At 35.8% G+C, this 26936-nt stretch overlaps 1 protein-coding gene across 1 annotated transcript in view; it reads right to left on the bottom strand.

Moving 5' to 3' along the window:
* Positions 1 to 26936, bottom strand: part of LOC145676994 (laminin subunit alpha-1-like) — a gene marked incomplete at its 3' end in the record, with an annotated part of 76358 nt that overhangs the window by 36105 nt on the left and 13317 nt on the right. The gene's annotated exons all lie outside the window — the stretch shown is intronic.

The raw sequence follows: 26936 nt of genomic DNA, 5'->3' as shown, positions 1-26936 counted from the left end.
TTTTTAGTTTCAGATACATGATTATGCTTTACGCGAAAGGAGATGGATAATTAATGAAAATGAATGATTATGAAAAATTGGTGAAATGAGAATGTGAGAAAAAACGGGAAAATCCCGAGAAAACCCACGGCTACAATGTTATCCGCCGCAACGTTGAAGTTTGTGGTCTATTACAGTTTTCTCTCTATGGGAATCAATATTGAAACCTGGAGTTGTAGTAGATTTCTACTACTTCCGGTTGCAATAGGGAATAAAATAATAGATTGAACCTATTCTTAAGGACATTGAATCCACGTCAAAAAGCAATTTCTCCTTATCTCTAATCGTTTTGCTGTTTGGAAATCAAAATTGAAAACGGAAGTAGTAGTAAATTTCTATAGTACGTTTCTTCAACCGGAGTGCACTCCGTATATAAAGAATGCCGCCTTCTATGAGTGGAAGCTCGTGCCATAGATAAGTCTTCATTCGAGGATCTTGCGGAAAACACCCCTGATAACTCAATGGCCAACCAGAAGCCTCATTTCAAACAATTTACAATTGCTTGTCAATTCAGCGTGGAGTCTCAGTTGCCACAGTTCGAAATGTTGTCCTTTAAGTTAGTGCTCGATTCTCTGTTCTCAATACCAGCTTCCTTGTTCTTAAGGCATGTTGCTACGCTATATGAATTTTGTAGCTGTCATTTAAAAAATCTTGAAACCCTATCATATTTCTCCGTGTAAACATAGTCTTGAAAGGGTCATAATTTTTTTTCCATTTTGCAAGGAGTTGAACCATGTGCAACTTTCTAGGTTGTCTTGCTTGCTACCTGCTATCGCCCTCCCCCTGACATAAAGGAAAAACCAGTTTTGCCGCTTCCGAAACAACGGATTATTTTGGACAGGAGGGGAAGTGCGCCAAAATACACGCTTTTAATGAAGAGGTTCACTATTTGTCCACTAGAGTGCAGTGCTGCATGGGTGGAAATACCTTTTTTGCTTTCAAGAAGTTGTAATATGTAAACAACATATAGAAAGATCGGGCTGCAAGGTTTTTTAAAAGATAGCTACAAGATTCATTTAAAATGGAATGTTTCATATTAGTCATAGAAAGAGCAGACACTATGAGTCTTGCAACCCCGCAAATGCAGTCAAAAGAGGGATGGCTTGAGGAAGGAAAACTTCTGTAAAATTCAGCATGGGAACTTCAAAGACATTTGCCGAACTGCACTCCTATTGAGTGAACACACTATACCACTTCAGTTTCAGTAAAGGATTAATGAAAGAGATTAAATTTATTCTTGGGACACTGAATCGATTCCAGAAACCAGCTCCTCTTTATCTCTTACTATTTGTCATCTGAGACCTGTCGACAGAGCCGTTCTCTAATACTTCCCATCATTATGAATGGTATAGTTTGAAAGGCTAATAAAGTGAATCGGAATTATTTCGTTAGTTTTTTTTTAATTATTATTATTTAAGTCATTCACAATTGACGATCAGGAACAGAATTACTCCAGTGCCTTTGGACCCATGTTCTCAATATGTTATAATGCATGCATGCAGATAAAAAAAAAAATGAATAAATAAATAAAATCTTTAGAAAGAAGTCCAACAACAATTAACATTAACTACTCCCCATTCTCTGTACCTTTCTCTTTACGGGATTTCGTAACACAAAAAATACCATGCAATAAATATCAATTAAAAGATTGTAACAAGAACCTAGAAATCTTTTTACCTTGTCGTCCAAAGTTAATTATGGGACAACTTTACTGTGTGCGGTCGGTCATCGAGGCCTATATAGTGTACTAGCGGTAAGCTATCTGTTTTTTGTTGCAGCGCCAGGTAACCGTTGGGGAAAAATGCGTAAAATATATATCCCTTTCTTCCAACAAGAGTTTAGAATGTACATATATAAACAATGGACGAAGTGTACGTAACAAGTAGGACGTTCATAAATTTTGTAACTTTTTATTTTAAAAACATACAAAAAGAAGTGTTTAACGTAAAGTAGTTTTGTAATCATAAATTTTTTTACCGCATTTTCACTTTTAAAATTCCGACAGATTAATGTTGCGATTGCATCTCCGTTTCTGTTATTAACTTATCTTCTGTCTACTAATTCATTAATTGGTTAGTTAAACACAAAATATGGCTGCTGTTAAAGTTCTCTTTATTCAAAACAGGGAGGGACACCTTCATATACATATTCTGGCCATTAAAACGCATAGCATTTTCCTTATGTATATATTTTCTTCCCTTAGAAAAGCATCGCTTTCTAATACTAATACTTCTATGAGAGCTTCCTGAACGAACGTTTAGTATACTAATATTTAGTACGAGAGATCCTGGTTTGATTGATTCTCTGTTGAAATACAATTGGTTCCAATCAGGCCCGTATCCACGGGTGGTCTAGGGGGCCGCCCCCCTAAATTTTTGCTGGCCCCCTAAAATTTTCACGGTAGGCTTGCGAATGAATTATAATATGGTGATGAACTATAACATGGTTGGATCGGGCGTCCCTAACTTCTACCGCCACCCCCTACATTTTGGGGCTGGCTACCGGCCTGGTTCCATTTTATTACACATGAAGCGTTCTGTGTAGCTGGGGTGAGCTCAACAAAAGTTATGTGTAATCTGACTGCTCTGGAATCACATTCGAAGTGTTTCGAGTACAAGCTGCTTTGTGGTAATCAGTTCTTGTGCGTATATGTATAGTTTGTGGAAATCGTGCGTCTTGACCTTTGAAAATACACTTTCACACTAAATGGACGATCATTTTGACCGTTCAGAGTGTACTTTCAGGAAACAAGTCTTTGTTGACTTGGACCTTAATACTCAGAACGCTTCCTATGTTAATATATCTTATAAACAGAATGCTATGACGAAACAAAAGTGGAACCAAAACCCAAAGCAAAACGTGTTGGTTAACATAAATTTATGAGATTTTGTCCAATTTGCAGTAACATTTCCGTCCAACATGTTTATGCTAGAAGAAATTTTGTCCGTCCATCTGTCTGTCTGTCTGTCGACAGATATCAGAGTGAAATCGGTAAAAAAAAATTAATCAATTCAGGGTTCCAAGAATAGATCACATCTTCCCATTAACTCTCTGTTAACACCAGAAGTAATAAAGATCGATCATTTCCAGTTTTAACGTTAATCACAAAAATGTGGTTCTCTCTAATCAATATTCAGGGTTCCAAGAATAAATTGTGTCAACCATTATATCCCTATTGAATCATAGTGGCTCAATGGTAGAGCGCTTTACCTCTGGGACGTGGGGTCCCTGTTTTCGATCCCGGTCCAAGCAGCACGGTAACTTAGATTTTTCTGAGGGAGCAAGAATTAATACGCGTATTTGGGCCCCCTAGAAAAAGTTGTTCTTCTAATTCTTGGGCTCCCTCTTTCCATCTTTCTCTTGCTCTTTATGGAGACACCCAGAGCTTGCAAGGTCTGAGGGACCATTAGTTATGCCCCTAGGCCCGTTCCATACATGACAAATTAATTAATGGCACAATATTGACAAATCTCAAAGCCATATGAGTAAATATTATATCTAGGACCCCTAATAGTAGACATTTTTTTTATTGAAATGGGCCCACGACTCATTTTTGTTTTTTTCCCGGCGGGAGCTCATGTGGTTCGGATTCCACGTTAATCAGTAGGTCCACGTCTCATATAGCCTCGCTGCTGAACGGGACGTTAAACTCAAAATCAACTCAACTCAACTCATTTTTGTTTTATTTACCTTTTGTGTGCTGTTTTGTTTATGTAATATAGTGAACCTGTTTGATGCTTCATTTATAATTTCATGTTCGTATCGTATATAGAGTAAGAAAATTTTGTCTTAAAATGGGCGCCCGTCGAACGGCGGGGAGCTTCTCTGGGGGGCAGTTTACCCCTGCCTCCCCCACAAGTTACGGCCCTGGGACCAAGTAAGTTTGTGGTGGACACCATCGTGTTCATGGGTTTCCCGGGTACTCCCATTTCCTCCCATATTCTCATTCCACCAATTCTTCTATCATCATTTACTTGCCTTAATCATCGTCTCCCTTAGCCTAACAGACAGACGTCCCTTAGCCTGGGACGTTAAACTAAGATAATTTCTCTATTGAATCCAGGAATTGTAGCAAATTCACTACAACTTCCACTTTTAATATTTATCTCCATACAAGAAACATGGTAAGGAATAGCGAAAAATGGCTTTTCGGAATGGTTACAGCGTCTTAGAATAAGTTTCATCTCGGTCTATTCAAAGAGAAACTGCTGGAAATTGCAGACTACCAGTTTCAACACTCCTCGCTATAGTGGTGAAAAAAAAAAAAAACAATATATGGAGGAATGCCGTTATTAATATGGATTCAATTCTACTTGGACGAGTTCCATCTCCCACCATATTCCTCTATTGTAACCGGAAATGGTAGAATCTACTATCACTTCCGGTTTCAATATTGAATTCCATAGAGTGAAAACGGTAATAGGACGTAGCAGGTGTTGTTTTTTGTATATGGATTCAGGATGCCAAAACATATATTGCATTTTGGCTCATATCTACTGTAAATGGAAGTTGTAAAACTAGGACATCTTACGGTTTAAATATTGTCCCTATATAGTAGTAATTATAGGACAATTATTATAGCTAGAACCGAAGGAGGACTAAAGGAGGTGATGGAGAAACTAGTTGATACTGGAAAACTATATGGAATGGAAATCAACATCGAAAAATCGAAAGTCATGAGTAGAGACCGGATGTTAGGCAAAATGCCTATTCTTTAATATTAAAAATATGATCAAAAAATCGTTTTAAAGTATATGTGGGGGGTTATAGTGTCGATTTAAGCCAATTTTATTTTGCCTATTTTGCCTATTTCGACCTTTACTGCCTAAATAATTGCTTTAGTGCCTAATGTTGCCTATTCTATACATTTTCTTCAAATTAAGCCTTCATTGGGAAAAAAGTAATTTATATAACTTAAATAATACACACATATATGTGTATATTAGGTGTTTGTAAACACAAGCACGAGGTACGTTGCAATATATATACAGAGTGAACTTCAAAGATATGCTCATACTTCGGGAAGTGATTAGTGATATCAAAAGAACACAAAAAGTGTTCGTGTATTTTATCTAAGTCCGTGCAGTGTACGAGTGACAGAGTGCCAACTTGGAATCGAAAATCGAATCCTGACAATTCGAACGAAACCGAAAGATGTGCGCATACTTCGAGAGGTGATTCGTTACATGAAAAGGAAACAAAATGTCCTCTTGAATGTCACCAATCACCGCCCGAAATATGTGCACACTTTTATGTCTCGTTCCAAATGTCAGGATTGGATTTTGGATTCCAAGTTCGCTCCCTTGTCACTCCTACACGACGTGGAATTCGACAACATGCAAAAGGACTTTTTGTCTTCTTTTGATGTCATGAATCACCTCTTGACGTATGTGGACATCTTTCAGGTTCTCTCAGTATATATGGAATGCATAACAAGCTTCGTTTTTATATACTGTATACAATAAAAGAAGATATTAACAAAGAAGTATGTTTTTCTATATTCTTCGAACTTTATCTATGACTTGAATCTATTTTTTAATTATATTGAGTATTTATCTTCATTATTTCGAGTTACATTTTAGTGCCTATTTTACTGCCTATTTTTTAAATTTTTAGTGCCTATTTGCCTGCCTATTTTCCAGGTTTTTAGTGCCTAAACATCCGGTCTCTAGTCATGAGAATATCATATATCATACGGAAACGTGTCCTTACGGGTCAGAGTAGAGCAAAGAGAACTTGAAGAGGTCGATAATTTAAATTATTTGGGAAGTATTTTGACGAGATACACTTAGTGCACCAGGGGATCAGGTGAAGAACTGCCATAGCCAACGAACCATTTAACAAGAAAAGATCAAGGCTTGATATTGGACTAAGGAAGAAGTTGATCAAGTGCTATATATTGAGTATTGGGTTGCATGGTTCAGAGACTTGGACACTACAGAAGTTGGAGAAATATCTAGAGAGCTTCGAAAAGTGGTGTTGGAGGAAGATGGAGAAGATAAAATGGACAGAAAGTAACTAACGAAGATGTTTTAAACGGATAGGAGAAAAAAGGACGCTTTTGGCCAGCATCCTCTATAGGAAACCCAATTGGATTGGATACATCTTGCAAAGAAACGTCTTCTTCATACTGCCATAGAAGGAAAGATGAAAGGAAAGCGAGGAGTAGAAAGAAGAACATAACTGATCGATGATTTGAAGAATAGAAGATAATATTGGGAGTTAAAAGAGGAAGCTGAAGATCGACAAACGTAGAAGAAATATTTCCAGGCCTATATATGCCTGGAAACATTTCTTATATATATTAGTTTCAGAAACTGCTAAAAGGCAGAATACGTAATAATAATAATAACAACAATAGTAGTAGTAGTAGTAGTGATTGTAAGAGAGAGCGATATACTGTTTTTGGTATAGATTCAGCGTCCCACAAAGAGCTCAATATCTAACTTTGTCTCTCTATTACAACCGGAAGTTATATATCTACTACTTCCGGTTCAGTATTGTTAATTCGCATAGTTTGAAAGTCTACTGTAGTCAATATAAATTGAAACTCACTTGTTATTATACTAATAGATAACAATGATAACCTCATTGGACATGAAGCATGTAATCCACAAAAATTTGGTTATCTCATTTCTTCTTTCTTTACAGTACGACCCCAACTATTAACTGAATCTGGTATGCTTCAGATAGATACTTTTCACCTCATACAAATGAACATTTGGTCCTATATTCCATGTAGACCCTATCTAAAGAAAACTTAAGGAAGAAGAATTCTTCTTCGGAAGAACTTCGCTTACAATAAAATTACGGGGTTTGCAGAGAAGGTTCCTTCAATTGTTCTTTCCTTGTGATGGTCTTCGTGAGCATCCCTTAAGCAGTTTTATGCTGGTATCGAGTCCTGTATTTCAGTGCCAGCTAAAGTGTGAACCATTGGTTTTGGTCACCCGTATCCACATACACATTTCCGATATCTTTTAAGTTACATGTTGCATGAATATCTGTCTACGAGATTATATGTTATTTGCTTTCAGATCGACCCATTCTAAAGAGCAAGCGCGCCAACTCCTTAAAGGCACACACCTTTTGGAAAGTTTAATGTGAAACACAACGAATATTATTAGGTAATCATCTCTTCTTTCACCCTTTAGGGAAGAGAAGTCCCTCGTCCCCGAAGCAAACAGCAAAGACCCCAGGTATATGATTTTCCCGTCGCACAAAATTTATTAGCGTTAGCTTTTTAGTAATTGTAGATCATGTTCCACGTGGACAACAGAGCTTAGGTAGGGGTGTGAATTATTGTCTCAAGGCTCTGAGGTCATGTTTTGAAATAAAACGTACTCCTCCAAAGACTTTATTCAGGACCCTTTCTTTTCGTCTTCCCCTCCCCCTTATCTACGACTCCTTTTCATATTATCTGGTCGTGTGCACTTGGCCTGTCCTCTTATTATGGGAACATTTGTCAGCGATAGGCTTAGCGGCTGTGTAGTCAGCATGCGGCATGATATTGTAACAAATTAACTACATGAAGCAAAATTGTTACACCCGCCCTCCTCCTTTTCTTTTTATTATAAAATATTCTTTGCTTTCCACTCTGAAGACAGGTCAATAAACAATACGGCTGATTTTTTCTTTTTAAAATCATCAGTTGAGAACTTTATATAAGCATATTTAAGGAAGATGAGCACACAAACTTATATTCAAAGTAATTACCTCATATACTAAGGCGCGCGGAATGATGACAACATAGGTAAATTGTCAACACGTAAATTCTTTAAACACGTACATACAACAGAGACAGAGTATTGGTAACTGGGATTTGATGGGGCCGATGCGAAAAAGGATATAAAATTTAAATTTTAAATTTAAAGATCTTGTAAAAGTACAGTATAGTTTAAATTAACTATATCGAATGTTGAGTTGATTTTGAGTTTAGTCCCTTTTAACAGCGAGGCTATATAAGACGTAGACCTACTGATTAACGTGAAATCCGAACCACATGAGCTTTCGCCAGGAATCGAACTCGGCTCTTCCACGCCAAAGACAACTATACTGGATGCATTTTTGAAACCAACTTCTTTCTAGCTTTACGTTCCTCGATTATACCCTTCAGTTATGTAGGTTAAAGGAGACAGATAAAAACTAGTGCTGCGCATGAGACGAGACGCGAAATTAGAATTTCTCGTCTTATCTCGTAAAATTTTTGTAAAACTCTCGTGTTGTCTCGATTCTCGAAGAGTATGTCACGTCTCGTTCTGTAAATTTATTAGGGATGCGCACGAGACAAGATTTGTGGCTGTCTCGTCTCGAAAATGTGCTGTAAAAGTGATGTCTCGACTCGAAAAATGTATATTTTCTATTGGAAGAGCCGTGTCTCGACTCGAATTTTGTCAGGAAAATCCTGTCTCGACTCGTCTCGTGCGCATCTCTAAAATTTATGTACAAAATTTATGCTCTGATTTTTTTTTCTTAATTTCATCTAAAAGTAAATAGAGTTCTCCGTTACGAGAGGTCCACGAAAGATGGACCTCCATCATTTAAGGTGGATCACCACCCGGAAGTCAATACACATTTCACCGCATTGCCTTTACTGCGCAATGAAACGTTACATATTATAAATATTGTACTGTAAGATAGAGCAATGTTTCAGCTATAGCACAAGACACTGATTCATTTGGTTGTGTTTCCTGATATCTAAAAATGTAACAAATAAAAGAAAATATTTGATTCGTTTTACAATGAGCACACAAGATGGCACTTGCTGTAAAATCTTACTACAAGGTGCTCAGTTTTACGAAATGTTTTTTTGTATGTGTAAAGTATTTTAAAGTAACGATCTTATTACGAAATAGATATATTGTTTTACCGTTTCTCGTGTTATGTGTCATATTTTATTTAAATATTAATTTACATTTAAGGAAATAGATTTTGAAACGAAACTTGCGCAGAACGCCATAATGCGTTGTTGCCAAATTTATACGTTTACTGTAGTTGTCGCAATAAGAAGATTCCTGGATTATTGCGTTGCAGTTCGAGAAGCGGAATTGCGGTAAGGGTTGAAAATAAATTTTCCTAATAAGTATCCAAGCAGAATTCCATTATTTCTTCCTTTATTATCTGGCATCAGTAAACACTCGACACTATCTGGCAACGCCACACTATTCACGCAGCGTTTAGCATAGCACCTGGAACACCTAGTGATCCACCGGAGTATATTGTGTGACTTGTGTATATTTAAATGCTGATAAGTGCTCTTCATTAGGTTCCCACAATCACTTTATCAATTTATAGTTTTTATACTATGATGTAAATTTAATAGGGGATGATAGAAGAACAGTAGAAATAAATGCAGAGATATTATTAAACGCTTGCAGGGACATGGGTTTAGAAGTAAATGCAGAGAAAACTAAATACATGGAAGTGCGTCGGGACCGTAATACGGCAAATTGTGGAGGCGTTAAAATATTAAATAATACTTTTGATAAAGTGGATACTTTCAAATATTTAGGATCAATATTAACAGACGAAAATCATATTCACGAAGAAATTAAATGTCGACTAAAAGCAGGGAATTCGTGTTACTATTCGGTTCAAAATCTCTTGTCGTCGCGAATTCTGTCGAGGAATTTGAAGCTTCAAATATATAAAACGATAATCATGCCTGTTGTTCTGTATGGTTGCGAAACATGGTCGATTACTCTGAGGGAAGAACATAGACTGAAAGTATTTGAGAACAGGATCCTGAGAAGAATATTCGGACCCAAGAGGAACGAGAATGGGGAATGGCGGAAGCTTTATAACGAGGAACTACATAGTTTATACGGTTTACCCAACATTGTTAGGGTCGTCAAGTCTAGGAGGCTTAGGTGGGCAGGTCATGTAGCTAGAATGGAAGAAAGTAGAAACGCTTTCAAAGTCTTGACTGGTAGACCCATAGGAAAACGACCATTAGGAAGACCTAGGCGCAGATGGGAGGATAATATTAAGATGGATCTCGCAGAGATAGGAATACAAAGTAGAAACTGGATCCAATTAGCTAAGGATAGAAGTCAGTGGAGAGCTTTTGTGAACGCGGCACTGAACCTCCGGGTTCCATAGGCCATAGAGTTAGTTAGTTAGTTTTTATACTATGAATCATGTACCGCTAAAATAGTGTTTTAGATTTAAGATTGAAGTGAACTAGTTTGCTCACGAGATTCGAAAAATTTCTCGTCTCGTCTCGTCTCGAATTTAGAATATATATTTCTCATCTCGTTTTCGAGGCGAAAATTCTCCCGTCTCGTGGACAATACTGATAAAAGTTAATAATGTGAGAGGAAACAGGAGAACCGTAAGAAAACCCATGGACATAATGATGTACTCCATTAGCATGGGATTGAACCAGGGAATTCTCGCACCAGACATGAGCGCTCTATCACTAAGCCATCGTGTCCACAAAACCATTTTTTTTTATTACGACTAATACCGTTATAATACATTAAAACAAAGTGTGCTAAATCTCCCGGACATTGTTTAGCTCAGAACCTTTAGTCAAGATTATACAATCTAAAATTGTGATATTACTCATCAACAGTCGTTCAAGCGCTTACACAATGACTCACTGAATAAATAAACCTACATTTATACCCGAAACATGGGATCTATTGAATCCGTCGGTAATATAAAAAGATATTGCTTATCACAAACAATGCAGTATGACGTCATAATTGATTGGAATATTAAGTCCACATCGACAAGCAATATTTCGAAAGCATTGAACATTTTTTTTTTTTTTTTTAATATTACCTACGCACGGCTCTTAATTGTGTTGATGCACAGTACTACGTCATCTTTAGTTTTCAGCTCATTGATATAAATGGGGAGGTTACTTTTCTGTTTAGTTTAAAAGTAAATGGAATTTATTCATGTGCTTTTACAAATTTCTTTTTCAAGTACAAACAAATGTATGTTTTACAAATTAATATGTATTATATATAACTTAATATCAGCACATATTATCATGTCAGATTATATGTGTTATAAGTAAGCAATGACCTAGACGACGTCCTATTTGAAACACATCGTCTCAAGCGATTCGAATCTCCCGAACATTTGCGTTGCCTTAATAATATCAAGTGTCTACCCTTTCACATTTTGGTACTACATGTATATCGTAACTGCAGTTGCACCTCTCCAAAACTTCTGTATTTCTTCCTCGAAAATATACCTGTCTTATATATAGTTGGAATTCTGTTCATCTTACTGTTAGAGGGTTCTATGCTACGGGACACCGAAGTTACAATTATTCGGATGTTGTTATACTGTAGATGCTGAGCGGTAGATTTTGGACCAGAGTACAAGAAATGAAATCTTTGAGTTTAACATCCCTGATTATGCCGGCTAGACTAAAGGAGACAGTGATGATGAGAAATAAAGTAAATGGTGGAATGAAGAAGCGGAAGAAGCCCGAGAAAACCCACGCTCACGGTGTTTGTCCACCACAAAGCTCACTTGGTGCGAGCTGGGATCGAACTAAGGACCCCATGCACCAGAGGTAAGCGCTGTATCACTGAGCCACCGAGCCCCAATGATGATTAAAGCAAGTGAATGATGATGGAAGAATTGATGGAATGAGAAAGTGGGAACAAACGGGAGTACCCCGAGAAAACTCGCGAGCACGATGTTACCCACCACAAACTTACTTGGCTGGGGATTGAACAAGGTTCCCCACGCACCAGAGGTAAGCGCTCTACGGCCACAGTACAATGAAAGCCACAGGACCACAGTGCAATGAAAGTTTGCAGATTTGCTTTAGCGACAAGATGACGACTTGTATGAGGGTGACACACGGTCAAGTCAAATGTAATACGTCATTTGTTTGCAGTGATATTTAGCCGAAGTAAGCGGGTGTTGCAGAGCAAACTTAATTCTATGTAGCGTGCCGATAACTATACTAATATTTATTCAATAATTTCAAAGATAATGTTTAAGAAGAAATATTATTTTCCTTTGGTGACGACTGTACACAAAAGAAGATGCATATATTATTGAACTTTCGTTAATTTCTTGCGTCATAGGGCGGGGAATTAATTGGAGAGAATGATAATGCAAACAACTTCCGGCCGCTTAGAACTCTGCCCTTAATTATCTTGTAAGTTTCTTCAGATTAAAAAAAAAAACAAAGCCTGTAACCCTGAAATCAAATGCAGAGGAGGATAATTTCCAAAACGATAAACAGGATCAACTAATCATTTCCTTTCAGCTAAATGGTTTTTCGGTTAATGGAGTATTATGAGTCTGTATTTGTGTGCTTGTTTCCTAGTATTTTGGTGTGTGTTTGTCTTGATTTTTTTTTTTTTAATCTTATGATGAAAAACACGTTCCCTTTAATTTAGAGGACGTCTCCCAATAAGCAGAGTCAATCACGTGAGCAGGTCTCGGTGGGTGGCCCTCACCAATACTAAATCTAGTCAAGTCCTTTCGGGTTCTTCCTTTCGCGTGCCAACGTTTACCTTTTAAAAAGCATTCCGATCATATAACCACCGCCTTTCTCGTCTCGGATTCCAGGTGTCACTGCTCACGGAAAAAAAGAAAGAAAGAAAAGAAGATTGGACTACATGCACGTAACATATAGATTAAAATCATATTAAAAGTTTTCAATAAAGCAAAATTCCACTTTTTTGTTTGTTTGTTTGTTTGTTTGTTCACTAATTGTGTTTTAGATAATAGAAGTATTCATAACAAAAACATATTTTCTTTTAAAAAATCGAAGTTAGTAACCATACGTTTTGCTTGAGTTTTAATCCTAACATGCAACGAATAGGTCAAATTGACTCGTAGAGTATTTTCCAAATAACCATTTCGAAAACAAAATTTGCTTTAAAAAAAAAAAAAAGTGTCCTATCACTCAAAATGTCTACATTTTACTTTCAAGAAAGTACTTTTCCATTACACTTGTCGTCCCTGCTACTTACTATTTCTCAAAATACTACGGAAGTCAAAAGTAATATTAAAATATCTCTTCATGTTTATTTAATAGTACTTAGAAATTACTAGATAGTTTTAATGTTTTATTTATTCACTATTTTGAACTCGTCCTCGTTTAATGATCTCGAGGACAACTGAGTCCGAGAGCCCGAATGAGCGCGAGTTTCGACACCTGTCCTTTGGAATAGACGATAATCGCATGTCAACATTTCCAAAAATTCAGATTAATTTCACAAGTTAATAGATGAAGGTGTTGGTAGGATTCACACGCATCCTGGACTACAGCCGAATATAGCTCTGCAGGCATAATACACGAGTAGTCGGTCTGCATAAGCGGTTCTGGCAGTCTGTGAGACTGGACATCACAAGCTCACAAGAACACTATAATAAATATCACTACGAGCGGAATGTTGGAACTGACTAAAGAGGAAGAATGTTCCTCTGATAGTGACTGTTAATTAAATGCTCGTATAACTAAGTAGTCACAGAATATATTTGAACTTAGCTTGTTCAACAGGTTAAGCCTGGTTGCTTTTTTGACCTTTGAACCCCCGTGGACACAGACAGACTCCTGAGAATTCTTCTCCCACTTCTCTTCTTCAGACCAAAAAAAGAAAAAAAAGAAAAGAAAAGAAAGAAAGAAAGAAAAAAGTGGGTGAATGATGGAAGTTCTTCTGTACATACACACAATATTGCTCGAAATTTTTTTGCTAGTTAAATGAGATTTTCCGTTCTGTTGGCAGGTTCCCAAAGTAAGCTTTTAAAGAAACCCAAATAAAAAAGAAAAATCAAGAACCCTTCTCCAGACAATTTCCAGTACTTCTTTCTTGTCGTGAGAAATTGAGAGAAGAAAAAAGAAGCAGTTACGTTACAGAGAGAGAGAGAGAGAGAGAGAGAGAGAGAGAGAGAGAAAGGGAGATGTGATTGTGGTCAGCGTTCATTTTCTACTATAACTCAATGACAAAAGATTTTCGTTCTGTTGCGTAATAAAACTTGTTTAGAGTGAGACTTAAAATTGTTTCTTCCTCAGAACTGTATCTTTTACGTACTTTGCGATCCCTGGCAGACCACTAGGTCTCAAATTAAAAAAAAAAGTTTTCATGCTTTATGGTTCTCTCCTAATCTTTTCATCTTCACATAAGAAGCATCTTCTTTAGTATCCTCCACTAACTACAATATTCTTCCTTTCCCCCTTTTTTTGTTTCATTGAGTCTTGTATCTAATAAAGGAAAAGAATTCAAAACTTACTTATCCTCAGAGTCCTAATAGTTCTTTCTTCATTTTGTTATGTACATTATTCTTCTCTCCCTTACTTTTCTCAATATTTTCTTATTGCCTTTCTGTTCTACCTACTTTTCCTCTCTATTTTTCCTACCTATCTTCGTTTTCCAAATTTTTTCTTAGCGCCCTTGATTCTTGCTTCATAGAAGACAAATGGTGGGAGATAATGCCTAACACCAAAATAAACCAGGAAGCTCCAATCAATCTGGGTCACAAACTTTGAGTAACGTGCGAAAATCTCGGGAGAGATATTCAGTGTAGGAATTAATTGACCTTGGCAAACACCAATTAGAGGAAATCAGAACTGTACGGATAGTACCCATTATTGTTGAAAATGTGGACGACGGGAAATTGCGAAAAGAATTCCCGAAATGACATAAGGGAGTCCCCCGCCATTTTCTAAGATGAGGCCGAATGAGGTTGAATGTCACAACTACAATGCAGGCAACATAGCACAGGAATTTATTAGTTGAGATGTGGTTGCATACAAACAAGGAGTAACAATAGGAATCATTAAACCGACAAAGGAGAAGAGATAGGAATAGAAACGAAATCATTCCATGTTATCATGGGATAGATGTGGATGGTTCATTAGCTATTGTATATACGTAATGGGAAATAGTAGGATGTCATCACAGGCGCACACCCAAATTTTTTGTTGGGGTCCAAGGTTTGGGGAGATCCAATCCTACAAGGTGACTACGGGTATTATTCTACACATAGGTGACTATGATCAAGCTCGAAGTTCACGGGGTTGTGATCGAAATCCAAGACATTGATGGAGTCGGGACTTGAAGTTATCGTTAAATTGGCACACGGGACCACTATCAAGCCATACCAACGGCCGGTCTCCGTTGCGTGGAAAATGTGTGGATTCACTGGTGCTTGCATTGTTACTGGTATGTTAATTCCACTGGGAATGTTTTGAACTGAGGCCAACAAGCGGAAAACAAATACGATTCCCTACGATGGACTATCATTTTAACAAAGATACATTGAGCTCACCTCAAATGTGATATAATCAATCCAAAGCAATGTAACCTTTAAAAAAGAAAACTTTACTACATAGTAGATAATGGGACTCTTAGAATTCCACTCAGTACTGCTGTTGAAAGATTTTCTAGCAGTACTAAAGTTGTTTTGTACTTCTCTGGCACACGCTTTATTAGCCAAACAACTTTGAAAGTGTAATTAACTGTGAATTGTGGTGATAAATACGTTTAGTGTATACATTTTTTATATATATATATATATATTTTATCTTCGTCCAGTACTACTATTGAACGAGAAAAGAAAAGAATCTAATTTCATAATAAAACCTAGTTTAGACTGAAAATAGGTACTGGTAGATCATTTTTAAGTTTTGGAATTTTTCCATTGTACATCAATTCATTTACTAAAAGGTGCGTTTAATTCAAGTAATTTCAAAAGCAAGATTTTTAGAACTCTGACAAAATTGTATCGAATGTTCAAATAAGATCCTTTTAGGATCCTAACAATACTAAAATCCACTAATGGAGAGTCGGAAAAGTTGCCCAACTGGAAGAAAACATGAAAAGTGAATATACAATCTATTTTACACACAGTATATTGTTGAATTATCATCTACATCCATTCTACGAACATGTCCACTGAAAATTCCAGCCATCGTTACGTACAGCGCCGACAAACAAGTAAGTAATCGCAGAGAAAGTTTACGCTTATTTCTTTTTCACGTTAGAGTTCTCTGGTGGAATTTCGAAAGATAATATGGCTGGACAACAAACTATTTACGATGCAGTGTTGTTAGGTGATCCGCCCTACGATGGTCAAGTGACTGCAGAACAAAAACTCCTCACATAAAGAGCGCTACTCTACTCCGCAAAGGATTCCAAACGTGTTTTCATCTCAAATACCTTTCCCAAATGCCTTTTCCCCTTTCTTTCTGTTATGCTATATAGGCTAAGCCAGTTCAAACTGGTTTGTTTATCTTCAAAATACAGGTGTTTAGTACATATTATTAGTCTATTCACAGCCACAGTATACTCAATGTGGTTCTTTGTGGTTCTTGCTGATTGTGGTAATATCTGTGTCACATAAAAATAAATAATCATTCCATTGCTTCTGGCCACATTGCGAAAACAGAGAGAAAGAGAGCATACTGACTTCTGCTTACGAAAACACACTATATATCCCTTCTTCGCCACTGCTGTGCTTTTGCCGCTAAAACAAAGAACCGTTTATATCCAGATAATGAAAAATATATTTGTTTTAATTAAGGTAATTGTCGCTGCGTTCTCACAATTCTCATGAAACGAATACGAAAGACTAGTTGTATCGTGAGAAAACTTCATTTTGTTTTTGCATGAGTGACTAATTCAAAAATGTGAACCATGTGTTTCGTGGCCCCTCCAGACCTCAACACAAAAAACACAATTTAGATATCTCCAAGAGAATTTTAATGACTTGGGTCCCCTAACATATCCATGGCCCCCCAAATCGATCTTGCATCGTTTGGCCTAATCCTCGTTTCGCCTAACCAATTATCTGACACTTTTATGACAGATAAAAGATAAGCTTTATGTCCGCCATTTTAGGCGAAATAAGGATACTCGTTTGGCCTAATCCTCGTTTTGCCTAAAATGGTGGACTATTAAAAAATCTTGGAGATAAAACTGGAGGGAAATTTTTCGAAAAAAAAAATATTCCCTACTATGTGAAGAGCTGAGCAATACAATTAGTTTTCCCATAACTAATTTGTAATAGGACTATTTGCTTTCGGAAAAAATGTTTCGACAATTGTACAGTTACTTTTCCGTTCCATTTTGAGAATATTAATGCCCCCACAGGGTGTATAGTGACTATATTTGAGATGAGAGAAACACAAAAAGTTACATCTGTTATTAATTTTGTTTAAAGGTAAGTGCTGTTCAAAAGTAACTTTTAGTTTGCAGTTTGTTTCCAAATATCTGATATTATCAAATGGTACTGCTAATCGGTACGTTAAAGGAAATATAGTTTGTGTGTTTCTTCTTATGTAGGTGTAAAAGTTATTTTATTGTAGGTTTTGATGAGCTTTCAGACGATTTCATTCCAGTTTCAACGCTTTTTTGAAACTGTTAATGCATTATAGGAGATCCGATTGTGATTCTATTGTAATTAAAATTCGTATGAAATTTGTAACTATTTCGAGCTAGATCTGACAAAAGATTCCTAAATTTGCTCATAACTTAACAAAGGACAATTGTGATCGCAATGAGTGATTTGTGACAAATCGCTACGCTGACAAATTGCTCTTTGGATAATTCCACAATTCAAACATCTTAATGCGTTACTCACAAAGAAAGAAGAAAAATATATTTCATTTCTTATTATTACTTTTGAAATTACAACTTTTGAGTTGAATTTCCACTCGTTTCATATACTACCGGGAATATCCATAGCATAAGTCTCTGAGATGCACAATGAGATTGAAATCCGGGTTTCTCGGTGGTTGTTTCAGCAGGAAGAAGTTGAATGCTACTCCAAACAGATGGTGGCCAACCGGGATCTGTTACGAAGGTGGTTGTCCTGCTGGGTGAGTGAGTCGGCAGACATATCGCATTTGTGGTCAATTAGTCCCGGTTTCGAGTTCAAATGGAGGACAGTTTCTCTCGGATGTAAGGCGAGAAGCGATTTGATTCCGCTTTAAGCTTATGTGACCGCTTCCAGCATAACCCGGTTGTTGTATAATAACACCAAGATGAAACAAACTTATTTCTCTCAATATGTGATATAAATACATACAGCAAATAATTTAAACAAAAAAAAAAGACCTGGTTTAAACTCAAAAAATAACGGGTTTAAACAAAAAACGGGTTTATTTTTATTTTATTTTATTTTATTTTTTTTTTTTTGTTAACTGTTTTTGCCAACCCTGCATCGCACCATGCTACTCGTTTTTATGGTCCAGTCACGGCATTCTGTTGCCAGTGTAAAACATTAACCGTAGTGACATATAATGACAAGTAGTAACCTCGTGGGTCATCGGCTTCTGAAGTCCATAAGATGAAGCGAACGTTGTCTACTAACTATCCGGATGAACCCCTTATTCAGTTGGGTGTCCCGTCTTGGCTAAGGTTTACTGGTGTTCGGTGCAGTAAGCAAAGTTATGAAAACATTTTTATACCTTGTTCTCTTACATGTGAGTTTCTTTTCACATTGTTAAATTACTGTAGATTTCCAAATTATGCAGATTCAATATTGAAACCGGAAATATATTTATAACTTACGGCAGTAATAGAGTGATAATGTGAGACATGCAACCTGTTTATCGGAAGCTGAATTCTCATAAAAACGATTTCTTATTATCTCTTACGATTTTTAATATTTAGGAATCAATATTGAAACCGAAAGTTGTACTAGTTCTTACTTTAATAAAAGACTCAAGCTGAGATGAAATCTATTCTTAAGATTTGGAATCCATACCATAAATCGTTTGGATCGTTAGAGAACGTGTCGATATGTATACGATATATGAGTAGGCCAATGACAAAACCCGTTAAATTCACTTTTTAAAAAAAAAAAAAAAATGAGATAGTGGTTGCTCTGGAAACCTTACTTGGAAAGCTATTATTTCCAAATAGTATTCAGTAGAAAAAGCCATTTTAACTAGTTGAAAATTGAGATTGAAATATGTGCCAATTACCAAAACTTGTTAAATCCATCATGGCAACAGATGCAAAACCAGTTAAATCACTCTTCCATATTCAGTTTCATAAACTGTTAAATCCCAAACCTGCAAATAACCTAATGAGAAAAGCAGAATCAAACCCGGTTAATTCCATATTTCAAACAATTTGTGGTTTTGTAGTGTATAGAATTAGTTTAGTAATCTGAATATTTATTGCAACTCTTCGTAAATCATTGGAAATTTTATTTGGCAGAATTTGAAGTGTGTGCTTTCATTATTTTTTTACTTTTGGACTGAAAATTGAAAAAAAGAAAATGAAATCTTTAGTTTTACGTCCCACAGTTATGCCAGTTATGCTAAAGGAGACGGTGATGATGAGAAATAAATGAAATAAAGAAAGTGGGAGAAAACGGGAGAACGCCAATAAAACCCACGGTCATGGTGTTTGTCCACCACAAAGTCCACATGGCGCAAGCTGGGATCGAACCAGGGGCCCCAAGCACCGGAGGTGAACGCTCTGCCACTGAGCCACCGCGCACACTGGACTGAAAATGGAGACACTATACGTCTTAACCTAACTGTTCGTGAAACTTTTCTGTGCTTATTTGGTTTTCTTTAATAATTACTAGACAAATGCACGCAAAATCGAAAGAAAACGATACTCTAAGCAGCAATGATCTTAATTTTGTTATCAGACAACACCAAAATTGTCTAGAAAACATACAAGACACATGAAAAACTGGAAACGAAATGTAGCCAAAAAGACAAGATGAGTGGACTATCTATGGTTAAAAGTCGTTTGTTTTGTATTTCAGGGTAACTCTTTACTTTGAACAGAACATTGTTGGATTAGGTTCTTCTCTAAACGGTCTCTTCAGCTTCAGCAGAACCTCATTCTTAAAATGTCTCGTGTCAATTATCATTCAAAATATTATAAAATGCTTCTGGTACAACATGTTAAAAAATTTTGCCACTTATTTACCATTTCTAATTCTCTTTCTGCCACTGTTTTGTTCAAACTCAACATTTGCACATTTTGTTTTGCTATATTTCAAATTCATATATTGGGATAATTGGCAAATTAATATTCACCCTGTGTCAATCCATAAAAGGTTACAAACTCTTCCAAAATATAGCCATTCAGTTTAGAAATGTATACAGATAGGTATAATTAACTCCGCTTGTAGTTAAAAAGGGTTTGACGATTGAAAGCAGCTTAAAGCTCACGTTTGGCAAACAGGTTTTTGAGGAATAGAAAATCGAGAAAATGGTGATGCACCAGAGGACGACGGCGATATGGATTTCCATTTAGTAGATGATGATGGAGAGGAGGTTACATAATTCAATTTTTTGCACATTTGGATCCATTGTTTTCAATTTAGAACAAAATTAATGTAGCATTTATATATCCATATTCATTTGTGCTAATCTTGTGCAATGTATAGTTGATAATAAATTCCACCCTACCCCCCAATATTTTAGTAGGCATAATACTCATTTCTGACTCTGACTCCCTTTCTTTTTCATAGGCTTTGTATCTTGAGCCTCAACAAAAATAGCCGCTCGTCCAGATACAAAAGCTGTTATGTCCATTTACATACGCAAAACCTGTTTAATCCAAACTATTTCCTTCAATAACGTAATTCACAGACTAGTGTGATTATACAGCTTTCGACAGACCAACACTCACATTGTTCTTAATTTTTTTAATGTTCTCTAGTTTCTAATGTTATTTTACAATTATGACGTGTTTAAACAGTTGTTCTCGATTTGTCACAAATTATAAAATTTGAATTTAACGGGTTTTGCTATTTTCCTACTCATATATATTCGTATATATCCATGGTCCTAGTAAATACATAAAGGAGTTTTGGTAATCCTAACTCCTCGAAAATAGTTAATATAATATTAATCTATATATTTTGAATTTCTTAATTCTTTATATACTAGGGAATTTTCTCTTATATAATATCCCTCTAGTTGAATTTCCACGATTTTTTCATTGTCCGCCATTTTAGGCGTAACGAGGATTAGGCCAAACGAGGATCCTTTTTCGCCTAAAATGGCGGACACAAACCTTATCATTTATCTGTCATAAAAGTGTCAGATAATTGGTTAGGCGAAACGAGGATTAGGCCAAACGTGGCAACACGCCCCAAATCTCTGTGGCTGGTTGCGGGCCTGTTGCTTTTATGGGAAAAATAAATGGTATAACAAAGATAGAGATAAATATCACACCTACTCTCAATTGTCAATAGTCACTTTGCCGCGAAGATAATGGAAACGATAAGAGAGATTTTTGCAGCTATTTTAATTACTGATAATAATAATATTAAAAAGATCGCAAGTCATTTAACGTATATGTTTATAATTATGTCAATCTGTTGAAAGAATTTGTTCTGACTAATATATTATTATTATTATTATTATTATTATTATTATTATTATTATTATTATTATTATTATTCGTAGAATATTTATTGCAAGTCATTTGCCGTGAACGGAAAATTTTTAAATATTTTGGTGCTCTACTAGATGCTATTATAACTTATAATAACATTTGCTTCACTTAAAATAATAACAATACTATCAACGTCTTTAATACTATCAAAATAATAATAATAATAATAATAATAATAATAATAATAATAATAATAATAATAATAATAATAATAATATAATAATAATAATAATTATTATTATTATTATTATTATTATTATTATTATTATTATTATTATTATTATTATTATTAATCTCCCTCCTTCTTGTTTATTATCATTCTTCCCTGTTTATTATTTCTTTTCCTTGTTTATTTTTATTTCTAAGTTTCTTTTCTTCTGTTTATTTACGAGTATATTCAAAATATTGTTTCTTCCTTCATTTCACTTCATCATTGCGTTTTTGTTTCATCAATTTAAATTTATCCTTTCACGTCCATGTGAACATTTCAAGAAGCTTTCTACCTATTTTTTAATTGTCTTCCCCGTAGTTTGTCCTGTACAGTTTTATTTTTAAAATTTAATCACCTTACTATAAAATTTCATTCAAAAGATTTCTAAAAATCTTGCAGGAAAACATGTGTCATAAGTTTATCATCTTGTAGAATAATTATCACACTATTTTAACGTTTTACTTTAAAGAACTTTCTCGTGGCTACTTGGTTCGAGTACGCGCTTTTGGCGCGGGAGACCCAGGTTCAATTCCCGGTGGAAGCTCATATGATTCAGATCCCACGTAAGATGTAAGTCCACGTCTCAAATAGCCTCAATGCTGAAAGGGACGCTATACTACACTCTAACCAGGTTTTAAGTAAACCGACAGAGGTGTCATTTGGAGAGGCTAGGGGCGGCAATTGTTTCTCCCATTTGAGATTAAGAAACACATCTTTTTTAATAAATTGTACACTAATACAGTGATTTTCAACCGGGAGTTGCGACACACTGGTCGCGGAATGGGATATGATGTGTCGCGAAATTTTAGAATTTAAAAATCATGAAGCATTTATTAAAATCAATTTTAAAAGAGAGCATACCAGTCCACACCTCCAGGAGTTGTAACAATGTTGAGTACTATAAAGAATCACTACTTTAGAAAGTTACAACTTTGAGAAACTTATAATATTACACTATTATAATGTATATTATCACTAATTAAAAAAATCAAATAGCTGTGCCACGATGACATAAGCGTTCAGTAGTGTGTCATCAGTCAAAAAAGGTTGAGAATTACTGTACTAATGTACTAATAAAAAAACGTAAAACTCCAATATCATTAAACAATCTTGACTCTCCCTCACAAAATCTGAAATGGCGCTACTAGCAGGGGTAAAAGTGAGAGGGCATGCGGTGGGATGTCGACCCTCACTTCCATAAAAATTTATCTACAACGTCCCCCATTTCCTAAAAATTACAATTTGCAAAGATAGGCAAGAGGGACAGCGTGACGTCATGCGTCCCTCTACCTTTTCAAATCCACTTTCACTACTGGCTACTAGTAACCGAACAACTCCTGGCTAAGTGATGAATGAGTGCCCGTTACTCTTTCAGTAGAAGGTTCGGGTTCTATCCTTAATAGGAATACATGTGGTTCAGATTCCGTGTTAAGCTGTAAGTCCGCTTCGTTAGATAAAATGTTACATTAAAAAAAAGTTAACAGCAAACAAAACAATACAAAACCTTTCTATTGTTTAGTTGGTACTAACTCTGAGAGCAATCTTCCGACAAGAATCTTGTCAATTGCTTAATATGTAACACCCGCTACAAAGTAAACACAATTTACAAACGTCCTAACAAAAGAGTTACATAATGATTTGCATGTTCTCGAGAGATTTGTTTAACAAGAACGAGGCAGCGGCAAAATGTTTGACAATACTACCAACAGTCAGTATATACAACTACTACTACTGCTGCTGCTACTACTACTACTACTATAAGCTGCTGACGCTGAGACTAGCCGCCGCACTGTCCGTCTGTCAATCAGCAATTTCCTCCTCAGTTCAGTAGCTGATGAAGCAGGCATCGTTGTCCAATCATCCAACCGGAAGAGCGGGTGTGTGATTTTTGGTTCGGTGCCAGTAGAGAGGGGGCCGCCGGGATATCTCAAACGACTTCTTCATAGCTTATTATGCTTATGCTTCGAGGTGTTGTTTCTCGTGGTCGAGGTCTCTCTCTCTCCGTCGGTTGGCTTGAGTGGAATCTTTGTCAGACGCCCTAATGGAGTTTGTCGTGTAGATTAAACAAACACAAACAAAAGGACGGAAACGAACAGAGTAAAGGGAGAGGTTAGGAAATAAGGTTCCAGGCTACGAAGGGACGGGGAAAAAGGCAAGAAATACAAATAATAAAAAAAAATGCTCTTCAGCGACAAGCATGGTTTTGAACGTTGATTACAAAGAAATTTGACAATCGTCACCTACTCTCTTGTTAAGCAAACCTCAACCATGGTTCATAAATAAATAAAGTTGAAATAAATTTTTAAAAAGAAAGAAAAAAACTATTAGGAAAAAAGAAAAAGACCTTAAGTGAATATGGGCTTCCTGTTATTCTTTAGAAATCGTTCCTTTTTTTATGTAGTCCTATAGCAAAAATATAAAAGTGCAGGCGGAATTTCAAACAGCAATCATATGATACTGAATTAACAGCTTCACGTAAAATACTAATTCTAAGTACAACATTAATTTAGATATAATTGGTATGAGTTATTACGTTTAATAAAACGGAATTCAACTTTGTTTACTTACTTCTAAAGATAGTGTACATACAACACTTTTTGGAAAAAAAATGTTCAAAGATGAGGTATATAATAGTCCAGATTTTTATTTCCAGCTGAACATAATTATATGAGTCAGTGTAAATTCTTACGCAAAGACTTGGACATTACGGAAGTTAGAGAAGAAATATTTAGAGAGCTTCGAAATGTGATGTTGGAGGAAAATGGACAGAAAGAGAGTAACAAACGAAGATGTTTTAAAACTGATAGGAGAGAAGAGGACACTTTTAGCCACCACCCTTCGTAGAAAGGCCAATTGGATTGGACACATCTTGCGAAGAAATTGTCTTCTTCACACTGCCATAGAAGGAAAGATGGAAGGGAAGCGAGGAATAGGAAGAAGAACAACACAGCTGATCGATGATTTGAAAGATGAAAGAAAATATTGAGAGTTAAAAGAGGAAGCTGAAGATCGACAAAAGTGGAAGAAACATTTCCAGGTCCAAATCTAAAATTTTGAAAAAAAAATCCTCATTAGTCCCAGAACCTGCAGAAAACTTAATAATAATAATACCTTTAGAGAAAATCAAGATTTGTGTGTGTGTGTGTGTGTGAAGCTAAAAATTAAAGTTGAACGATAACCGCGCCATTTGATTAAAATTGAACAGACTCTGTGGTACACTCTGATTGAGCTTTTCATTATGACAATAGCAATATGACAGTACACTGTATGGTTAATGGATATAGCCTAGCATTAGGATTAACTCTTGAACTTTAATTTTGGTTCAACTAGTAATATTGCTAAGAGGGGGGGGGGCTCGGTGACTCAGTGGTAAAGCGCTTATCTGATGCGTGGGATTCTAGATTCAGTCCCCCGGCCAAGTAAATTTCTGGTGGACAACATGTGTCCGTGGGTTTTCTCGGGATAACTTCCGTTTCCTCCCACTTCCTCACTCCACCAATTCTTTCTCATTATTCACTTGCTTTAATCATCATCTCCTTTAGCCTAATTATAAATTTGACAAGTGCGAACAGGTCATAATAGACAGTGTACGAAAAGTGTAGCTGAACGGAGGAGTGTATGGTGATAAGTTGGTGCAATTTCAGAGATCGAGCAACGCACAAACATCAAGTTCATGAGCACATTTGGGGAAATCTGCTTCAGAGACTTTGATAGCCTTAAAAACAGTTAAGCATTATTGGATGTTTGACTCCTCTCAAAGCTAAAAATGAGCCTCAAAGGTACCTGTTTCGCCGCCGCAGAACAGATCAAAACTAACGCAACGGCTGAACTTCACAAGATACCAAAAGAGGACTTTTGTTGGTGTTTCCAGCAATAGCAGGAGCAGTAGAAAAAGTATGTTCTGAAAGTATACTTATATTGTGGTAATGAAGAGCTATAACAAAATTCCGCGAACTTTTTATTCCCGCTTATATATACAACGGAATATGAGGATAGACACCTAAATTGAGGCCCCTACCTATCTTGTGAAGCAAGAGCTGAGATATAATGGAAGCAAGCTAAAACAAAAGGAAATACCTCAGTACGGCACCGGAAGTCACGTGAGCTTGTTATGTGAAGAAATTCCAACTCTATAAAGTTTTCTTAATGTGCACACATTAGGCGCTGAAAATGAAGAAGGTAAATTGATATTCATTCTATCTTTACTTTCTTTAATACCAGTGAATATGACTATTGCAAAAAGTAATGAGTTACTGATTTTCTTCCATTTATATTTGAGATGGCGTTAGTCATTTTTTTTTTATCGGTCGAATGTCTTATTATGAGACCATTAACGGGTTCAGTATATGAGACCGGTCTCATAATGTGACTCGTATAGTAATATTGAGGCTTGTATTAGGAGCTCATTTGTATCGACATTCACAAAGTAGTCTCTTAGACTTAGTCCTGTACATAGAGCCAATGATTTCGTTAGCATTGTACTGTCATTTTGGACACATTTCTTCCCATTTCGTACATATTTGAACTTTAAAAGAAGTGATTAAAAATCGTTGCAGTTTGCAAAAAGTGTAAGAGTTTACAGTGCGTATTTTCTAAAATTGAAGAAAGTGAGAGATTGAAAGTGTAATGTTTTATATTTTTGTGCCAACACAGGATTTGGCTTAAAGACAATGCTCAATCGTGAAATAATAAAAGAACACTTTTAAAAGTACACAAAAGGCCGGGGTCTCTTATTAGGTACCCTGGCAGTGTAGCAACTTTGGTCACATTTTTCAATATAATTTTTTATTGTTATATTTTTATATATTTCAATAGTTTGTATCGTAAATTAGACATTCCACAGAATATATTAAAGTAACACCAGTGTTTGTTTATGCTATAATTAATCTGTACATAGCGTCCTAACTTTTAGGGTCTCATATTCTGGGGTTTTACTCTCTCTCTCTCTCTCTCTCTCTCTCTCTCTCTCTATATATATATATATATATATATATATATATATATATATATATATATATATATATATATATATATATATATATATATATATATATATATATATATATATATATATATAATTATTAGCAAGTCCAATATGTTTTCATGACATTCGTACATTTGTACTTTTTTTGTTTTTGATGAAAACTTAAATTGATGAATCATTCAACTTCGATCTTTGTTAACCTATCAATCCAACATTTCTAATGAACCTGAGGAAAATGAAAATGATCTACGTTAAATTTCGGAACTCGAGAAAGATTTTTCTTTTTTTTTTTAGCCAGTAGAACATAATAATAATGATTACTGAACCAAGAAAAATTAAATAT

The sequence above is a fragment of the Thermobia domestica genome, unplaced genomic scaffold (genome assembly GCF_964235325.1).
Source record: "Thermobia domestica unplaced genomic scaffold, izTheDome1.hap1.1 HAP1_SCAFFOLD_513, whole genome shotgun sequence".
In the NCBI taxonomy this organism is placed as follows: Eukaryota; Metazoa; Arthropoda; class Insecta; order Zygentoma; family Lepismatidae; genus Thermobia; species Thermobia domestica.
The sequence above is the reverse complement of the archived record's forward strand: the minus strand, read 5'-3'. Positions and strand labels throughout refer to the sequence as shown.